Here is a 20,408-nt window from a genome sequence, read left to right as displayed (position 1 = left end):
AGAAACTATGTATCCTTGCACATTCTTCTCTTACTTATCTACCAAGATTAATTTTTTAATGTTTCCAGGCTTTATTGGTCAATCATTATATGGTCTATCACCACAATGCAAAGTGGTGAAAGGGACACAACAGACACACTGTAGGACCAATAAAAATGTACAGCAGGGCTCTTTTGTAATTCTAGGGCATAAAAAGGAGGTTTACTCATCTTGATAGTATCATTTTGTAGCATGTTTTGTGAGAAAGAAACATGGAAACACTTACCAGGACAAGATGTTTCTGCCACTTCTCATTACTCAAGCTGAAATACTGTCTTGTATCAGTATAAAAATACCTGTGTCTCAGGCAATACATGTGTTATAGCATCAGTTATGTCTGTAGGATGGACAAGGACAAGGACATAGGAACTGAAAAAATATAGGACAAAAGGGACTAGAAGGAAGAATTGGTACTATCTTAAAAATTCTGACCTGCTATCATCACAAAAAAGGAAAAGGAGTAATTTTCACAATGGTGGTGCCTTGTTGCACAGATGTCTCCTTGTGTTCTTCAAGATGTGTGATTTAAAAACCACAGCCAACACTCAAGCCACACTTTTCCAAGACCTTTCTTTATGTGCACCACACACAGGTACAAAGCCAGTCTGGAAACAGTCTGTTTAGATAACAGGAGTTATCTAAGAGTCAAAGTTTATTCCTGGTGATTTGACCACCTGTTCACTGAAGAAACACTTGCAACATATGCATCCTGGCCACAAGAGATGGGACTGTGCTGACATGAAGTTGCTGTAACATACTATGCTGCTTGAGACTGACTCTCCTTGCTGTGCTCTGGAAAAAAGAGAGCTGTAAAACCCTTTTCTCAACCTAACATTAGCGCTTAACCTGATATTTCTTCTCCCCAGCTTCTGTATCTCTTCTGCACCAATACCTATGCTCCTATAGAAGAGCTACAGATGTGGGTGTCCAATCAGAAGGCACCTGCTGCTTTATTTTTGATGTATTTAGCTACATAACTATTCAAGCACTGATGTTCCTTTATCTGTATATTATGTGTATGCTCCTGATGTGTATTCTACAGCTCACCCCATCTTCTACTAAATAATACCACTACACAATTCTTGATGCAAGGATCCAGAACACTCCCCTCTATCTTGGCAGCCCATCTTCAAATATGAGACCCTTCAAACTTTGCTCTAATCTTGAACTATTGGTACTTGCCAAAATTACATTCACCAAGAAGAGGGATGACAGTGCAGATGCAATGACCACAGGCTGAAAAACAAATTGAGTGCAGCCATCATTGCTATTATATGCAGCTTCCAGAGGTCCTCCTAGCTTTAAATCTAGCATCTAAGAAAAAACAGCCTTGAAGGAGTTGAAAGCTCAGGCCTTTGGTACATACAAGTTCCCACAAGAACTATTCATTTTACAAACATAATTTTCTGCCAGGCACTGATTACTTTTGAGCTTCTTGAGAGCAGGGAGAGGAGCCTGGCAATCCTCTGTACCTCAATGCAAACCAACTCAGCTGCCAGTGAACAACTCCGGCCGCATCTTCTCCCAGCTCTGTCCTGAGATGTCTCTGCCCAAGAAACATGAAGGGGAAAAAGTTTAATCCAGTTCAGCCACAAAAGCCAATACTCAGGAGCATTTTGAGGACTTTACAGTGCTACCTCAGAAACATCAGAGTTTATTAAAGAGAACTGAGCTACAAACAATTTTTATCATTGATTGTATCTCAGCTGCGTAAAAAAAAGAAACAACTTTTTCTATTAATGTCAGGTCACACATGAACACAGCTGGCTCCATGCCAAAACAAGGACAGAGCCAATCTATTTCTGCAGTCCTTCAGCCTTGAGAAGAAGGAACATCAAATAAGCACTCCAGAGAGCATAACACAACACTTGTTTTATGCTCATACCAGTTGCATATCACTTCCCAGAAGAAATTCATGAGATTGAACTGCAAGTGAATGCACTCCATCTTGAACTGTTACTATGCAGAAATCTTTAAGAGGCCAGGGAGTAAATTGGAAACACCATTGTAAATCTATTTTATTAGCAAGGCCTGCCTCATCTCCTATAACAGTTTAGCTTCACCCAGATTTTAAGTCTTCTTCAGAGCTCCTTCCACCATTTAATCACATCATAGTCAAGCAATGCTGATTTCAGGCTGTTGCAAAGAAGAGAATGAGTTCTGATTTATACATCTAATTTCTGCAAATACAGACCAAAGACGCTTAATATAGTGTTACGTGTTACGCATTACTAAGATACAAATTGCTAAGTTAGTAATTTGTAATTATGAGAAATTTGTAACTACTAGTAATTTGTACTAGTAATTCACAATTGCTAGTAATTTAGTAATATAAATTATTAAGATAAGCTTCTGTAAAAATTCTGAGAAAAGTATTTGTCTGATAGATGCAGAAGATAATAAAGGACCGTGAATGACTAAAGAAACATAAATAGAGACAGGAACACGAGCTGGCTAAAATAAAAGACCTTGAAAGGAGATTGGTAGCACTAGCAGTGTCACTACTGCTGATGTTGAACAGTCTTCGTGCCAGAAAACCTGTACTCTGGAGTGGGGAGACAAAATAGGGACAGGTGGCACAAGCTCATCTGAAGCTGGTGTTATACTGAAGTCTTTGGCAGAATCAAAATTTCTGATGCCCCATTCCAGCACTCTGGTCAGCTGTGGTGCTGTCTGAAACAGGCCAGTGTATTCTCCATCTCCAGGGGTCCTGTCTCTGGTTCAGGTCCTCAGAAACTAGGGGAAATAAATCAGAGGCTGTGATGCAAGACTGCAAGGTAGGACCAACATCCTGGTGTTTCATAAATGGGTGAAACACCAGAACAGATGCAGAAACCGAACTGATTTACACAGGTTTAACTACAGTTAAGTTCATCTGACCTAACCCTTGTTCTAATTCTGAAAGAGTCATTCATAGTTCCTGTCATGGAGAGAGTGTACTATTTTTAGACACTAAATCGTGTATTCAGTTTTTAGACATTCACCTCAGGATAATAACAATTCTGTACTGACAGTGCCTATTTCTCACTGTTCACTAGAAGTCTGGATGCAGACACAGACATAAAGTCAAACAAATTCCAGCCAGGGTATCTCACATTGCCAGGTCCATGGCACTGGAAGGCACCTGCTTTAAGTCGGGACACTAAAGAACTGTCTCAGAATTATCACCTGTTTCTGACAAAACACTATTTGTATTTTGCAGCAATGACTCACCCATTCTCTTGCATTTGAGACCAACAGCCTGGATGCTTTCAGCTTTGTAAAGGGAAGTGAATTGAATGATCTAGGCTGCTCTCAAGCTCATTTATATTTTGAATAGTTGTATGGATGGAAACAACTGAGACTGGATAATGTAGAAATATAACACTAGTGGACATGTTAATGACCTTTATTAATGGGAAATAACTATAACAAAAAGTGATATTAAGTAAATCTGCACAGTGAAGGGAAGAACTTCAGGTGTAGATGAGTGTATCAGCAACTCTGGGAGGGCTGCCGATACAGGTAACTGCCAAAAATTCTCTAAGAAAGAAAAATCTCCAATGTGGCACAAACTGGAAGGCACCTTGAGGAAATTATCTTTCCATACTTCTTTTTTATCATATGAGTATCTGCAGCCACACTTTGGAAAAATATAACCAACTAACAGACCTCCAGTCTAATCTGGAATGAACTCCTTATCAGACTCCTTGCCTTCCAGGTGTGGAGCTTTTTCAATTTTTTTTTTTCAGGGTGTCACAGCTGATGACAGATAGAAACCCTGCTGCCTCCTTGCTAGGCTTCTGAAACTTACTTACAAAGACACCAATCCATAAGCCCTATTGAAACACTGAAATGCAGCAAGCTCAATGCTGCATGTAGGAAATGGAAAACAACTAGGAAAACATACTTCCTGTAGTTAAACCAGTAGTAAACAAGACTTAGAGGACAGACAAGACAAGAACACTTCTAAAATGGAAGAAAGAACCATGCACAATCTGGGCTCTTATCATAGATTCTTTATGTCTACCTGAATTGGTGTCCTTCCAGCTGAACTGGTGTCTTTCCAGTTACTTTCTAGACAAAGAAAATGCTCCAGTGTTCATTTATCTGAACTTCAATGAAGCCCTGGTAAGCTGGAAGATAAAAAACTTTTACTTACTTTGGAAAGAATGAGAATTACTGAAAGAAGCCAGAGTTCAGGAGATAACAGGCAGAAATTAAGACAAGAGCAAATAGCACCAGAAGAGTTGAGTGATACTGAAGACTCAAAGCATTTTCAAGGGAACGACATCCACCACACTGATGCTGCTGTGTGACACAAGGTTTCCAGTATTATAATCCCTTCCCATGGCTGGGAAAGTACAGTGAAGGGAGGATAGGTCTCAAGTGAATTTCTAGTGTCTAATCGCTGAGTGTATATTTGTTGGGTTTTCCTATTGGTAATGTTTTAAATTTGAGCTTCTTGCCTTCTTCCACCTGAGACAGACATATTTAAAACTTGAAAGCAAACTTTCCTTGAGATCTCTGTCCTTTTATAAACCTGGCTGTAGTCGGCTATTTTGTAAAGCTGGTTGAAAGCTGGCAAGTTTAAAATTTTGGAAGGGAAAAAACCTGATACTGTTTTTCTGCACATCTACACATATTATTCCATAGCCTCTTCCACTCGACTAGAAAGACTGGGATAAAATATTAATCTGTATATAAATAATGTATAAAATTATTTATAACATAGTACATTTAATTATAATTAAATATTAATTATCATGCTAAAAAGAAGAAATCTAAAATGAGCATCTGAAGCACTGGAAGTGTAAAGCATTAAGCAAGATTATCTCAAAGTGATATTCTGCATTGCTACTGGATGTTTAGAGCTCTCACATATTAACCCTCTCAATTTTCAAGCTTTTTGTTTGATACTAAACTTGGGAACTCCCTTCTCTGGAGGACAGATGAAAAGAAGATGAGGAAAGTTGGCCTCAAGATGTTGTCTGCTTTTGTCACTAACAACACTGAATCTGTGTTCCTTGAATTAGACAAATACATGAAAGAAAGAGGAAAGTCAAAGTAAAATAGGAGATCCAGTTTCCATAGCTTGGCATCAAGTGCCCAGCTTTGGAGATGCCCTGTGATGGTGGAGAGCACAGCAAGCACCTAAACAAAATCTTTTTTGGCAGACCTGGCAAAAATTGTTTTGGACTGCTTGAGGTTTTAGACTGGAGGCATCTTTGGTCTCTGACTCGCAGCATCAGTGCAGAAGAAACAATACAGGCCAGCTGAATTAGATGACATCTGAACATTGGATCAAAGGAAATGTAAGGCTGAGATGGAAAACAGACACACCCAGTGCCAGGAGGGCAGCAGGATGACAATTCTTCTCTCCAAGAAAGGCACAGTACTTTGTAAACTCCAGTGGAGATAAGAACGTTCTCTGGATCCTGTCCCCTTTCTGCGGCTTGTTAAAAGGTTTCTAGTCTCAAAGTAAGAGCCAAGAAATGGAGGTTTTACATAACAGTATGCAATTAATATCCACAGAATCTCTTTGGGGAAGTTCCCAGATGGAACATCTAACATTCCCTGTAATTAGTTAACAAAGTAAGCCTGATTTTCATGGAAATTAATTTTGTTTCCTGTTCTCCAGGACATAAATTTTCTCTCTCTCTTTTTCTTCACCAACCATTTGCTTTGCACAGTCCTCAAACACCGTAGAAGGCATTTCTGGGATTAAATTACTCTATATTTAGTTTTTGCTGACTTAAAGCAACCTTGTTTAAGACACTCAGCTTGGTTTTCATGTTCTGATTTATTTAAAGCATGGAAATCCATATACTTTGGTGAAAAAAAGAGTCAGAATTGGTCTGAAAGAAGCTAAGACATTCCACTGGCAGGTATCTTCATTGTTACTTCTTTTTGTTTTCTGTGGGACTAATAATATAATAATAATAGAAACTTTCTAATAAGATCACTTCAATGCTGCAGATGCAGCAAGGAACTGTATTTTAACACATGAAGTTTACATAACCTTAGAGGTATGATTGGCCATTAAGGACTTTAATTACATAGTATTGCATGAAAGCTACTGGATTTCTTACAATTCTGCACACTTAAATTTATAATTATCTTGTAGCAAATATATTGACTATCCCTGAATTTGCATAATAACATCTCCCTTCTGGATTTCTTTTTCAGGTTTTTCTCTTCTTAATTCTGCACTTTTTCATTTCAGTTGTTATCACAGTTGTATCACATGTACAGCTTTTCCATATAACCAAAAGCCACATGTATGCTCAAAAAATGTGTGCAAATGAAATTAATTTGATAAATTAGTTCAAATTGTACCAACACATTTGAGAGCATTAAGGCTGAAGGTAGCAACATGCAGTCTAGGGTCCAAATTCTCAGCAACACACACCCAGAGATCATAATATTCATGAATGCAGAGTCTTGACAGAAAAGAAAAGACAGGAAATTGAATGTACAAGCAGACATGTACATTGTTCCTTAAAATAGCTGCTGGTAAAACTATGAGGCAAGAATCATCTCTTTAGTTAGTCCCAGTTAACTTAGCAGGTCTCTCTTAGCAGTATGATCAAATGGGCTCTATCCCCAGGAATTACTCTGACAAATCTGTAAGTTTATACTACTAAAATTTAAAGAAATTCACAGCAAGGATGGTTGACTAGAGACAGAAGTCCCTAAGACTATCAAGAAAAGAAAAAGAGGGAAAGACAGAGAGAGGGAGCTATTTCATGTAAATAAAGTGAGGAGAATTACACAACTCTAAGTTTTGGGATAAGTGTCAATTTTTGGATCCCTAGTGTTGGGTTTGACCCTTTTTGCTTTGCTTCCTTTCTTCTTCTCTTTTGCTTCTTCCTCTCTCTTTTTTCCTGTGTGCAGATCCCTTGCACTGATTCTGATGGAAGCTCTTTAGATTACACGTATTTTGAAAAAAGGGTCTCTTAACTAAAAAGGTCTATTTGGAGCTGTATGGCAAAGATTTTAAAGACTTCTCTTAATCCTGCATCGTGTTGAGGGAATGATAGATGGTTTCTCCTCGGAGCAAAAGGGAGTTTGCAGAGAGCCATTTCTTTGGAAAGCCCATGCGGAACAGGATCATCAAGAACTTTCCAGGTCTCCCTAGGCACTAGATGTCCACAGGAGGCCATGTTGTCATATCTAGATGGGGAAGTGAATGATCACACTTCTGTCATGTGTATTTCAATTCCTGAGCTTGAACTGGGAAGTGTCCAATTGATTCAGAAGCAATTGAGACTCGCTGCCTATCAAGCCCCTTTACTCTTCCTTCTGATTAATAGGTTTTGCTTGACTTCAACATGGCTGGGCAAACTGTACAGTTTATCCCTTACAGCTTCGGATCTTACCTGCTCTTTCAGCCAGAATATTCTGAGTCAGTAGGTTGCCTGGGCCCAGGCTCGGACCTCTATTTAAGATTGGTATCCTCACATGCATTCCTAAAATTAATTAAACTAAGTACAGCTTAGCTAGGGACAAGCTTAGCAAAAGCAGAGGATGAATACTAAACAGCATTATCCTAACAGAAGCAAGCCTTCTGTACCTGTACTTTGAGGGTGACAAAGAATAGCTCTTATCCAAGATGTGTCTTATCACATAGCTGCATTCCTAAAGCCAGATGAGTATGATCTACAACAGGGTACACCATCTGCAGCTTAGGTACCATTGAAAGTAAGGACAGAAAATGGAGGTGGAGAGAGGTTGTGAGGCTAGGCGGCTCAAAGTAATTTCTTACTTACCCAGTTTACCAGTCCAGATTATCAAGTCTAATGCTCCCTCTTTAGTAAGAAATTATTTTAGGGAAAGCTAAAAATAAAGAAAACTCTGGTTGTCTTTCTTCTGCTACAATATAAGATTCTTAAAAACAAATCTGTAACCCTTAAGATTCAACAGTTGCCCTGGCTGACAGAGGTAACCAGAGGACATCGTTGTCCAGGTGAGGAGAAAGGTACTCAACCAAAATGTTTCATCAGTTGGTAAAACATTTAAGCAAGGATGAAACTGCACTATATTTTGGGAATCAAATGGTGAAGGAAGTACCTACCTTGCTTTTGAAACACCTGACAACATGTTCGGATACAAAGGAAGCAGGAACCTTGTAGGGCTCTCAGCTTCAACTAGAGACTTAATTTCTCTTCCTGGTCTACTCTCCTACTCTCTTGGTAGAGCATTCTCTCTCATCTTGTTGTTCCTCTCCTGTCCTGCTCCTTTTCAGAATAGAAACTGGTTTTAAATCCAACTCAATTGAATCCTTAATAGGAACTTTTAGGGAGCTTGCATAAAGCCAATAATTAATAAATAATAATTATACACACAGCAAAGAACCACGGTGACAAGATTCACATTAGTATATAATGTTGTTGAAGTGCCAATCCATGCAACATCTATACCCTTTTAACAGGTTTTCTGGGGGTATTGTTTGTGAAGTATTTCATGCATGAAAAGCCTTTGTTTAAAGGAGATATATTTATTATTAACAGCTATAATACAGGTGTTGCAGCAGGCAAATGCAATTGTCTTTTTAGGTATCACAGATGCTCCCCATCAATAAGGAAAAAAAAAAGTGTTTCACCTCTAGCTCCAACAGACATACACATAACTCCTCTGGTACCAAATTCTTGGCTCAATACTAAGAAAAGTATGAGGAAGCCCAAGCTGCATGTGGAACAGTTATGCACAGAGAAGATGCTGGCTAATATCCTGTACATTTAGGACACGTGGTGATCCATGATAAACAAAGCTTCCTAGCACTTAAATGTTCTGAGAGTTTCTAGGTCCCTGCACACTGTGAAACCAGTAAGATTCTAGAATGTGTGTTATTTTAGCTGGCACAAGTAAAAGCAGCAATAAAGCAGCAGCAATACAGCCTCTAGCAGAAGCTAACATGTATGAGTCTCCTGCCTGACAATCCAGTCACCACTCCAGTTCTTCCCTTTGTTCCAGGGAGTTACATATGAGAGATGCATCAACAAGGTCAGCCTCCCCTTATCCTGTTCAACAGGGAAAATCGCTTTTCTCCTGCCCTTCCTCACAGCCCCAGCCAGCTGCTGAAGACAAGCAAACCAAGCAGAGCCCAGATATCTATGTGCCTCCTCATCCCAGACTGGTGCAGTGAAGGGCAAGACAGGCTTCTGCTCCTCTTCCTGCTCCTTGTATCACACTCCATCAAGCTCAGGAAAAATAGCAGAACAGCATCAAATGTCACCAGTGTTAAGCATGCAGTGACATAAATCCCTCCTCTGAAGAGTCTGAAGGGAAACAAGCAGGGGCCACCACATGGAATGGCAAGCCACCTGAGAGGTTATGGCCCAGGGTTCAGGGCTAGGACTGGACAATGGGATCACTCAGCCTGCCACAGTCGTGGTCAGCTGGCAGCAGGTACCTGGGTAATTTATCAAGCCATAGATAGGCAAGCTCTGAGAGACTAGAAGGGAGCTTGTTTCATCAAGTCACATCTTAGTTTCAAGCCTTCTGTCCTGGCACACTACCCCCCTTCAGAAATTGCTCCCACAAAACCTCTCTCTCCAAACTCCAATAACAGAGCATGTGGACAGTTTCTGAAGACAAGGTGTGAACATTAAAGAGTGTCCATCCATGAGTTACTGATTAGTTTCCTACACCTATGATTTTCTAAATTTGTCTTCAAATTAGAAGCAGATATTCACACTTTCCTAGTTTTCCCTCCTCTGGATATCTAAAATAAGACTCATTGAAAGATCCCTCCTCCTCTCTGCATGAGTAGCTGGCTGATTGATGGCAAGTTGCTTACTGCATCTACACCTGCCTCATTCCAAAAATCACCAGCAATATTGCTATGGCTCTAGTCATAGTGTTCTGGGGCTGGCAAGTTAAAACTGACTGGCATCTTAAAAAAAAGCCAAACAATGAAAGAAACAAATAAAAAAAAAGCCCCACAAAACCAAAACAAAACAATAACAAAAAAAAAAAAAATCAAACAAAACAAAAAAAACCAAAAAAAAAACCCACAAAACCCCCCCACACACAACCGAATTTCTTCCAGGACTCTGGAAAACAACTTCTGTTGGTGTGCTGGCAGGAGAAGCCAGCCAATAACCATACATGAGGAGAGTAGCACTCAGACAAGGAATGTGGAATAAGCTGTGCATCATCGCCCACCTGCTTCCCAGTCTGAAGCTCTGTTGGGACAAAAGGGAATAAAAATACTGCAGGTTCAACACTGTTCTCACAAACAGATGGGTACATTGTCTAGCAAAACTACAGCACTGCTCACTTACTTCTGCTTTACTAAAGACTAACAGAAAGCTGTGACTGGAATAAATGAGAAAGAACACCTCTCCTCCCACGTCAGGAAGGCCATGCCTCCACATCACCAGAGAGACTGAGCGCGTTCTGTCTGACGAGTGAAATATCTCTGTGGACTGATCTCTGTTTTAACACCAGTTATGGTTTTTTTAAAGATGAAGAAAACAGGTATGATTTCAATTGAAAATAACCTGTTCTGGCAGATGCTTCAGAAGAAACTATAGATAACAACAGCCACCTTCAAAGGCAAACAAACCATGTAAGTCTGCTTACGTTATATCTCTACTAGATAATGCACCATTGGAAAAAATACTTTGTGAAAGCTTCTCTCTCACAAACCGTCTCCAGAATTACCAAAATATACAGTGTACTATTACTAGTGCAAGTCTCTAATGTAAAGATACAAGGATGACCCTATCCAAATCTGAGATAGCACTGGTAGCTCCAGGTACTCCTTCTCCCTGTCTTGTGACAGATAGGTATCCTTTATTCATGAAGAAGATGGGGCATTTGAGCAAAGCTGCACATGGCTCCTCACAGTAAAAATCAGGACTCTGCTGAAATACTGGAATAAGATCCTTCTTTCCCATGCTTGAATGCCCTAAGAGACTTCCTGTTGACATCCATTATTACCCACTGAATGGCCAATAGGATGAGAGGTTTTCACTTACTTAAATAGTTTTCTACAAATGCCTGAGCTATTTGCTGTCTATTCCTGTTTTACCATCTCTGCAATCATTACAGCTGAGTGAGAGAAAACATACTCTAACTCACAGTACATTCTCCAGCTGCAGCACCTGTACACAGGACCCATTTCACCAGTGGCCTTATGTACTGCTACATCAGCCAATATACACAAACAGTGGCTGCATAAACATTTGCAGGCATGTGAAACACTGAACAGAGACATGGGAAATAAAGTCCCTGTGAAGATGGTAAAGCTCTAATGATGTTCAGATAGAACAAAGCAGACTTGATGGGTCAAACCAGATGGGAACAATGCTGCTATTTGGAATGGTAAAAGACCATTATGACATTGACACTCCCTATGGGACAAGCTGTCTGGAATCTTATTCTTCAAGGTGTTCCTACAGATATCACAGATGTTACCAAGAGTTATTTAAGTTTGTTCATACAACTGAGTTTGAGCCTATGAAACCTTGCCTCTCTCTCATTAGAAGCCTAGTATCTGGCTGTAGTACAGATCTTAAAGCATATAAAAACCAAGTACTGTACCGAAACTGTATGAACTCCAAACGGTATTTAATCCAAAACCAATACATGTTTTCTGTATAGGTAGACTTAGAAGATGACACTTCTTTGTGGCTTTGGAATCAAAACCTTTAATTACCTTAACTGAGAATGCTTACTTATATTGCACTAGTTGTGAGCACTGTTGCAAAAATTTCAGCAGCATTAAGGAATTTAGCATACAAAGGGCAGTGCTTAATAGCAGTGCATGAAGTCAGGTGGCAAAATTTGTCAAAACAACCAGGTTGCAGGACCTTGCACTTTGCCTTCTGACACTTCATGAGGTTGGCATGGGAGCATCTCTCCAGCCTATCAAGGTCCCTCTGGATGGCCTATCAAGGTCCCTGCCCTCCAGCATATCAACTACACCACACAGTTTGGTGTCACCAACAAACTTGCTGAGAGTTCCACTGTCCTATGTCTCTAACAAAGATGTTAAGCAGCACTGGCCCCAATACCAATCATCATCCACCAACATTGTGACCCATTGCAAACAACCACCAGATTTGTCAGGCATGATTGATGCCTTGGTGAAGCCATGCTGATTGCTACCAGCCACCTCCACATTTTCCATGTGCCCTAGTAGAGCTTTCAGGAAGGTCTGTTCCATGATTTTGATAGGCACAGAAGTGAGACTGACTGGCCTGTAGTTCCCAGGGTGTTCCTTTTTTCCCTTTTTGAAAATGGGGTTTCTGTTTCTCATTTTCCAGCCAGTGGGAGCTTCACCAGACTACCATGACTTTTCAAATATGATGAACAGTGGCTTTTCCAAGTTCATCTGCTTATTCCTTCAGGAGCTGCAGATGTATCTCGTCACATCCCATAGACTTATGATTTTTCATGTTCTTCAGATGGTCTCAAACCTAATCTTCTCCTACAGTGGCTCCATACAGGTCTCCTGTTTCCTTCTGGAGTGGGTCCACATTTTCCCTAGTCTTTCTTTTATCACTGACATACCTTTAGAAGGTTTTTCTATTGTTGTTGCCCTCGATGTCCCAGGCCAGATTTCATTCTATCTGGGCTTTAGCTTCCCTAACCTGATCCCTGCCTTCTTGGACAGCTTCTTTGTACATCTCCCCAAGCTGCTTGTCCTTGCCTTCACTTTCTGTAGACTTTCTTTTCACATCTAAGTGTGTTCAGGAGCTCCTTTTTCATCCATGCGGGCCTCCTGGCATTTTTGTCTGCCTTTCTATTTTTTGGGAAGCATTACTCCTGAGGTTGGAGGAGGTGGTCCTTGAACCAGCTTGCTTTTTTCTATTCGCTCCATGGCTTTATCCCATCATAAACTACCATCATAAATGAGGTCAAAGTCTGCTCTACTGAAGTCCAAGGTAGCAGGCTTGCTGCACACCCTCCTTGCTGCTCAATTGTTTGAAATCAATGAGCCTGACTAAAAACACTGTTGATCCAGGACAGACATAAAAAATGCCTGTGCAAGCATTACATATCTGAGGCATTCCAGAGGCTTTGCTCTCTGGAAAACTTGCAGCAGATTTTCTCCCCTTCCTTCTTTCTTTCAGAAGAGAATTCACTTCCAGAAGTCTCTGCAGACAGAGGTTCTGTTTTGTCCCTTTCAAGAAATGAATTCATCAAGTAGAGGGGGCGAGCAAGCTCTCTTTTCTGAGAGGAAAAAAACCTAAATGCAGGTTTTCATTACTCAGTTCAGCCAATAAATCTGTCACGGTTTAACACTGGCCCGGTGATTAAACCGAGTAACAGACGCTCTCTATTAATCTCCCTCTCCTCCCTGATAAGAAAGGAGAGAGATTAAGGGAGAGAGACTTATGGGTTGGAAACTAAACTACACAACTTTAATGAAACAGTAATGATAAATAGGAAAAATTACTGAATATATACAAATATACAAGAAAAGGGATACCAGATCCCCCCTTTCCCCCAATAGCTCTCACGTCACCACCGAGGCTGCAGGGCAGCCCTGGGAAAGTCCAGGCTGGACTCCTGGAGTCAGCAGCAGCCGGGAACTGGAGGCAGGAACACACAGATAAGGGCTGGCACGGATCAGGACCACAGGCAGGCAAATGGACGGGATCCTTCCAGGATGCCGGGGTGAAGGAATGGAAGCAGGAAAAGCAGGAAGGGCAGGCAGCCGGAAGCTGGAAGCAGGAAATCTGGCTTGGCCCTCGTGATCCCTCAAATTTATATTGAAGATGACGTTTTTAAAGTTTTTTAAAAAATGGTCAGAATGGTCTTCAACATGGTCAGAATGGTCATGTTCAAGGCTTTGGAATCCCTTACAGTGTAGGTACAGAACTGTTCCTTGCCACCAGGTTTCTTTATTGAGTAACTTGTGCAGTAGCTGCTCGTGCCTCTAGCATTTCTGAATATACTGGACCCTGCACAACCATCCCAATTTGTCTATAGTCACAATTTTCCACTTTCCATAAATGAAGAGTGAGGAATATTTACATTAAGTCAATGGGCTGGCCTGGGTCAGCACTAAGTTAGAAGAAAGTTTTAAGCCCCTATTCCCAGCCCCTCTCTCAGTGCTTGCATCCAAAAGCTCGTTGTAGAAGTGCAAAGTGAATGAAAAGTTCATGAGCTAACATTAAATAGTTTGAAACAGACACCTCCCTTTTGATTCATAATGAGTTGTTCCGTGTTCTCTAAAGTTTTTTTTGTTCTCCTATCACTGTCTAAAAGCATCGAGAAATTTTCATCTGCCCTCACAGTTTTTACTCTCATTCTTATTTCTCAGTATATCCAGAGTCTTTTGCATACCTGTTTGCAATCAGGAACTCTTCACTATCACATTTCCACTTCAGTGTAATATCCACATCATTATTAAAAACACATACAGCTCTCTGAGAAACTGTACTATTTATTCCAGGGAAGAACATAATCAACACAAGAGTGTTATTAGTCCCACTATTTTCTCAGTCATAGTGGATTTATGATTTATGATGGCCTCTTTAGAGTTTTCTTTGCTGTTTGCTCAACACTTAGAAAAGCAGCACTGTTCAATGGAATGCACATTTAAATCAAAATAAACTGGTTTTGCAGAACACTGAAATAAAAAAGGAAGTAAAATCTCATCTGCAATGAGTTTATTTGGTTTATCTTTTTTTCTTCTCATTTGTTTCTGAAGAAGCTACATTCATAATGGAGACTAGTGGCTCTGACAGAGTGTTGGATGCATATTCCAAAATTAATTGGAGCAAGTCAAACTACCAAACTTCTGATCAGGATGCTTCCCTGGGTGTACTGTCAGGCCTGACATTTCTCCCAGAATGCCCACATTTCAGGACTGCAGCTGCAACTACAGAAGATGAGTAGTCAGAGGGGAAATAAGAATTAGTCTGCAGGCAACTGAATGAAACCAAACACTGCCAGTCTGGGAGTTTGTGTTCAGAAGGTGGTAAAGATCTATTCTCTGGAATCAGCTAAGGCATTATTTCTTGCCATTGTAATGTCTTCTGGCCAGCCTCTAACAAATGAAGATCTTGAAATCTTGCAAACACAAGTCCTCTGTCAGCATAACATCTCACCTAGACTATGACTGGTCACCCTCAGAGAGTCATATTTCAAAATTAATGAAGCCTGCCCCTCTGAAGGCTCTGAAGGCTGGCTGCAGTTTCTTGCTGCGATGCACTTACCAACTTCAGAGAAACCCTGACGTCCCCCAGGCATGTCCTGATCTGGAAGCTACATCCATGAATTCTATTCCACTTTGGGCCCTTGAAGCTTTGGTATTCCTTAGCACCTGTCCTCCACCAAAAGTGTCCTGAGGGCAGACAGTGCCTAGCCCAGAAACAGAAACAAACCTCCTCTCCACACCTCACAGGCTTGATGAGGGTGTGGGCAAAGTGAGGATACTGAAGGAAGATGAAAACCTAGACAGACTTTTATGGAAGAAAAGGAGGAAGAGGAAAGGAATACGGAAAAACTAATTAAAAGAAGTTGAGCAAAGGTGGCAGCAGTACTTGCTGCTCATGGAGCCCAGCGAACAAAAACTGTGTGCCCAGGAAACACATCCACCCTAACATATTCCCAAGGAAAACTACAGTCATGGCATGCTGGTCACACTTTGAAGTACTCCAGTAGTCCTACTGAGTCCAACAATAGCTGTTGGCAGCTCCAGTCTTCAGGCAGATAAGCTGCTGATAGCAAGCACGTGTCTTCCCCTGTGAGTTTTGGCACGAGAATAAGCACAAGTACTTCATGGCACGTCAAAGTGGGAATGGGAAAGGAGGTTAAGTCACTTTCTAATTTAATGTATTTCTGCAGTATGTCAGCAAAATTTCAAGTTCTCAGTACTCAAAACATAGTCTCGGTACACAAAACATAGTATTATTCAATCACTCACTGTAGAACACAGTGAAGTATTAAAAGGAATTTGAAAATAAATTATTGGAATAATTAGATCTGCCTTGGCACTTTTCAGACTGGCTTCTCAAATCAACAAGCTAGCCTAGAGACCTGTGTTTCATCTCATTATTATTCAAAGGTGTTCCAAATCAAATCAAGCTTTCAGAAAAAAGAGTGGGTGTCCCAAATTCAAATTATCAGTCAAGTGTTACATTTCAGTGCTTGATTACACCGTATAATCATTTAAAGTTGCCTAACTGATGCCATAATAAGTGACAGACCTGGTGAAATGCCAAAAATAACACATTACCTGAGAACAGGCTGCAGGCTCTAAATGCAAATACAGCAGTAATCAAGAGCTGCAGAAATGGATCTGTCATTTGGTGGACAGGTTTCAACAGGTCATACAGTAACTTGGAAAAAAATTATTTTTCAAAAACAGGTACATGACTAAATCCAATACATCAGATACACCAATAACCTGAATCTTGGAAATTCAGCACAATGAACTGCTGTGCCTTAAGCAACCATAGAACTAGAAGATTAACTAGTTACATCTTATATGCCTGAAGCTTTGCTGTCTCTTAGATCAGCAAGAAAAACCCACTACACAATAAGCAAAAAAACCCAAAAAACTCACCCAACCAACCAAAAAAAAAAAAAACAAAAAAACCAAACCAAACCAAACCAACCAACCAAAAAAAAACCCTCCAAAAAACAAAAAAATCAAACAAACACAAACAAAACCCACCAAAAAACTCTTGATAAGGATCACTTTATCTTAAGCTGGTAGCTTAGCCAAGGATGGAGGCCTCTGAGTGGACTGCTGCCTCACATCTCATGGGAAAAGATCTCTAACTCCACTAGAAGAGACTCGACTGAGAGCACAGCATACTCTGCTCCAACTAGAATAGGACTCCAATTACAAGACTTTATTCAGCATGCTAGGAAGGGCTCACAGAGTTGCACCAACAAAAATCTATGCTGCAGAAGATGTGGTGGGGGCTCCAAGTAACCCACTAAGTGAAGAAAGCACATAGAGGTAGCTACCCTGGCTCTGCCAGTAAGAGGAAGGGTGGTTGAGGGGGAAAAAGATCCATTCTATGACTAAAAAATTCACAGTAGCCTCGCACCCTGAGGACTAATAGCTTGGGGTCTACCCATAGTTTACCACTGAACAGTGGTTTCATGGAATCAGATAGACTGGAAAGGACCTCTGAGATCATCAAGTACAACCCTTAATCCACTACCACTGTGATTATCAGACCATGGCACTGAGTGCCACATTCAGTCTCTTCTTAAAAACCTCCAGGGATAGAGAAGCCACCACCTCCCTGGGCAGCCCATTCCAATGCCTTATCACCCTCTCTGTAAAAATATTTTTCCTAATATCTAATCTAAACCTCCCCTGGCAGAGCTTAAGTCCATGCCCTCTTGTCCTACTGAGAGCTGCCTGGGAGAAGAGACCGACCCCCCCCCCCGGGCTACACCCTCCTTTCAGGGAGTTGTAGAGAGTGATGAGGTCTCCCCTGAGCCTCCTCTTCTCCAGGCTGAACAGCCCCAGCTCCCTCAGCCCTTCCTCACACGAATTCTGCTGGATCCCTTCACAGCCTCCTTGCTCTTCTCTGGACCTGCTCCAGCACCTCAATCTCCTTCCTGAACTGAGGGGCCCAGAACTGGACACAGGACTCAAGCTGTGGCCTCATCAGCGCTGAGTACAGGGGCAGAATCACTTCCTTGGACCTGCTGGCCACACTGTTCCTGATAGAGGCCAGGATGCCATTGGCCTTCTTGGCCACCTGGGCACACTGCTGGCTCATGTTCAGCTTCCTGTCACTCCAGACTCCCAGGTCCCTTTCTGCCTCAGGCTGCTCTCAGCCACTCTGTGCCCATCCTGGAGCTCCCCATGGGGTTGTTGTGGCCAAAGACACCATCCATCATCCATCCTTCTGAAAGAAACCAGCAGGTCAGGTCACCCTAAAATGCTGGGTAACATCCACAAATGCAGCTGAAACAGAAGAAAAAATTGTCTTATTTGAAAAACGGAAGGCTTTTTCCCTCCATGACTATTCAGCAATATGCTTTTTATCTTCATCTGGCAAAGTGCTACTCTTCACCAGCTGTTGCCAGCTGATTTCATAGGAGTGTGCAAAAGCTTGCTGATAGCTGAGCAAGGATTCCTCAGTCCCTTCACCAGTCCTAGTGCAGAGTTCTGGACTCAAGACTTAGTGGAGAGTATTCCTTAAGTATACTTTGCTTTTTAAGAAGCATGGTACAAAGCACTGATTGAAACTAGAATGCTTGTGGATGCTCTCAGTATTTTTATTTAGATCACGATCCAAACACAAATTGTACCTTGAACAAACAGATAAAAGGAGTTATTTCCTCTTCCTAAACGTTTTAAAAGTTGTGGTTTTGCTTGATCCAACAAGGAACAAAAGAACGTGAGAAACCATTTTGTAAAGCCCAAGGCTGCTACAGTTATCCTTCTCTTAGCAAAGGACTGTGATAAAGATAGCACAAGGGAAAGTTATAAAAGAAAAGTATTAAACTAACAATAAAAAAAGTATGTAGTATCACTGGCGAGGGATGTAACAAGACTACTGGCAAAAGCAAGAATACCTTCATCCCTGGGAGAAAAGGACTAAAGTGTTGGCATTTTTCCTCTTTCTGCTTTCAATGTCCCATGCTTAAACATACAAGCTTAAAAAGCACTCAAACAGGCATAAGGGCATCCTCAATCAAATAACAGTTATCCAGAAAGCTGTTTCTAGAGGGGATGTTTGGGTGATTCTGGTAGGAGATCTTTTTTTTGCTTGAGAATCAACAGTTGGCTGCTGTGCAGGTTTTTGGAAAAGAGTTTCTCTATGTTAAGAAATTGATGTAATGTGAGGATATGTCCCTAAAGAACAGCCATGAGCAAGCTGAAAGTTTATGGGTAGGAATTAGAGACCAAGGTAACAAGAGGAACCTTGTGGTCGGAGCCTACTAGAGGCCTCCTGATCAGGAGGAACTTATTGGTGAAGCAATCCTACTCCAGCTACAGAAGGCATCATGCTCAAAGGCTCTCATCCTGCTGCAGGACTTCAATCAGCCTGACATATGCTGCAAAAGTAACACAGCAAGCTATAGGCAATCCAGGAGGATCCTGAAGTGCCTCAATGGTAATTTTCTCAGACAAGAAATAGACACCCCCACCCAAGGAGATGAAATATTGGACCTATTGTCACCGATGTAGCTAATAGGGATCTTGAGACTGGAGGCAGCCTGGGCTGCAGTGACCATGCACTGGTGGAATTCACAGTGCTAAGGGTCATGAGTCAGTCATGGAGCACAGTCAGGACCCTGAAATTCAGAAAAGCAAAATTCCAGCTCTTCAAGGAGTTACTCAACAGAGCACTCTGAGAACTGGTCCTTAGGGGCAAGGGAACAGTTGAGCTGGCAGATCTCCAGGGACACTGTCCATAGAATGCAAGAGATATTGATCCCCAGGTGTAAGAAATCTAGCAAGGAAGGGAAGAAACCAGCATGGTTGAGCTGCTACCTGCTGGTGAAACTAAAGGACAAGAGGAAACTGTACAGAAAGTTCAAGCAGGGACAGGTATCTTTGGAAAAGTATAGAGATGCTGCCCAATTGTGTAGGGATGAGGTCAGGAAGGCCAGGGCACAGCCAGAGCTGAACTTGGCAAGGGATGTGAAGCATAACAAGATGGAATTCTAACAGGTATATCAATGGAAAAAGGAAGATTAAATAAAACATAGCCCCCCTGAAGAGCAAGTCTGGTGAGCCAGACAGGAATAAATTGTTACTGATCAGGACACTTGAGCAGTGAGTATAATGACCACATACAATTCCCTCACAGATCTCCAAATGTGTGAGAAGCCAATAGAAAACCCTTAGCAAATTCTTAGGTTGGGTTTGTCTCATTGATTGTGATGTATCCAATAAAGGGTAGCAAGACCACATGCATGAAGAAAAAGTTTATAAAGATTCCCACATATTTCCATATTCCCCTTAAGAAATCCCATGATAAGTCTGAATAGTTCCAGTAGCCAACTCTAGGATCTCAATTTATTCCTTTCCAGGACACCCAAGATAGTTCTGTTCTCCCTTTTTTCATTAATTGGAAAGTTCTAGCTGAAGGCCTCTGGGGCTACCTTCGTGGTAGGTACCTGACCTAACACCTCTGGTCAGCTTATTAAAGCTTGTGTATCCACCTATTTATTATTTTTCCTACCTCTTGAATTTGTCTGCTATGCTGAATACCCTTAAACAGACATGACAATAAACTAGATATCTTTATGTTCCACAGATGTTAGTTGGAGTGCTATGAGCCAATAATATTCTTTTAAGACTGTGAACCACACAGATAACCCTGCAAAATGTTGGAGAGTGGAAATCTTTTTATTTTAAGGTAAAAACCTGTGCCTAACAGTTTGGGTTTCAGTTTATATATCTTGAACAATATACAAAAAAATCTTGTTTTCTGAGTCAA

At 41.1% G+C, this 20,408-nt stretch overlaps 2 long non-coding RNA genes across 2 annotated transcripts in view; one reads left to right on the top strand and one right to left on the bottom strand.

Annotated features, from left to right (window-relative positions):
- Nucleotides 1–17,403, bottom strand: part of LOC139789707 (uncharacterized) — a 97,205-nt gene extending 79,802 nt beyond the window's left edge. Inside the window, exon 1 of the long non-coding RNA XR_011723233.1 lies at nt 17,316–17,403. This is a non-coding gene — a long non-coding RNA (uncharacterized lncRNA). The remainder of the gene's footprint in view (nt 1–17,315) is intronic.
- Nucleotides 5,808–8,619, top strand: LOC139790062 (uncharacterized). The gene is made up of 2 exons (XR_011723362.1): nt 5,808–5,906; nt 6,208–8,619. It is a non-coding gene; the product is annotated as an uncharacterized lncRNA (long non-coding RNA).
- Nucleotides 17,404–20,408: the final 3,005 nt, after the last annotated feature.

Source organism: Heliangelus exortis, chromosome Z (assembly GCF_036169615.1).
Source record: "Heliangelus exortis chromosome Z, bHelExo1.hap1, whole genome shotgun sequence".
Classification (NCBI taxonomy): Eukaryota; Metazoa; Chordata; class Aves; order Apodiformes; family Trochilidae; genus Heliangelus; species Heliangelus exortis.
This window is presented reverse-complemented; position numbering and strand designations above follow the sequence as displayed.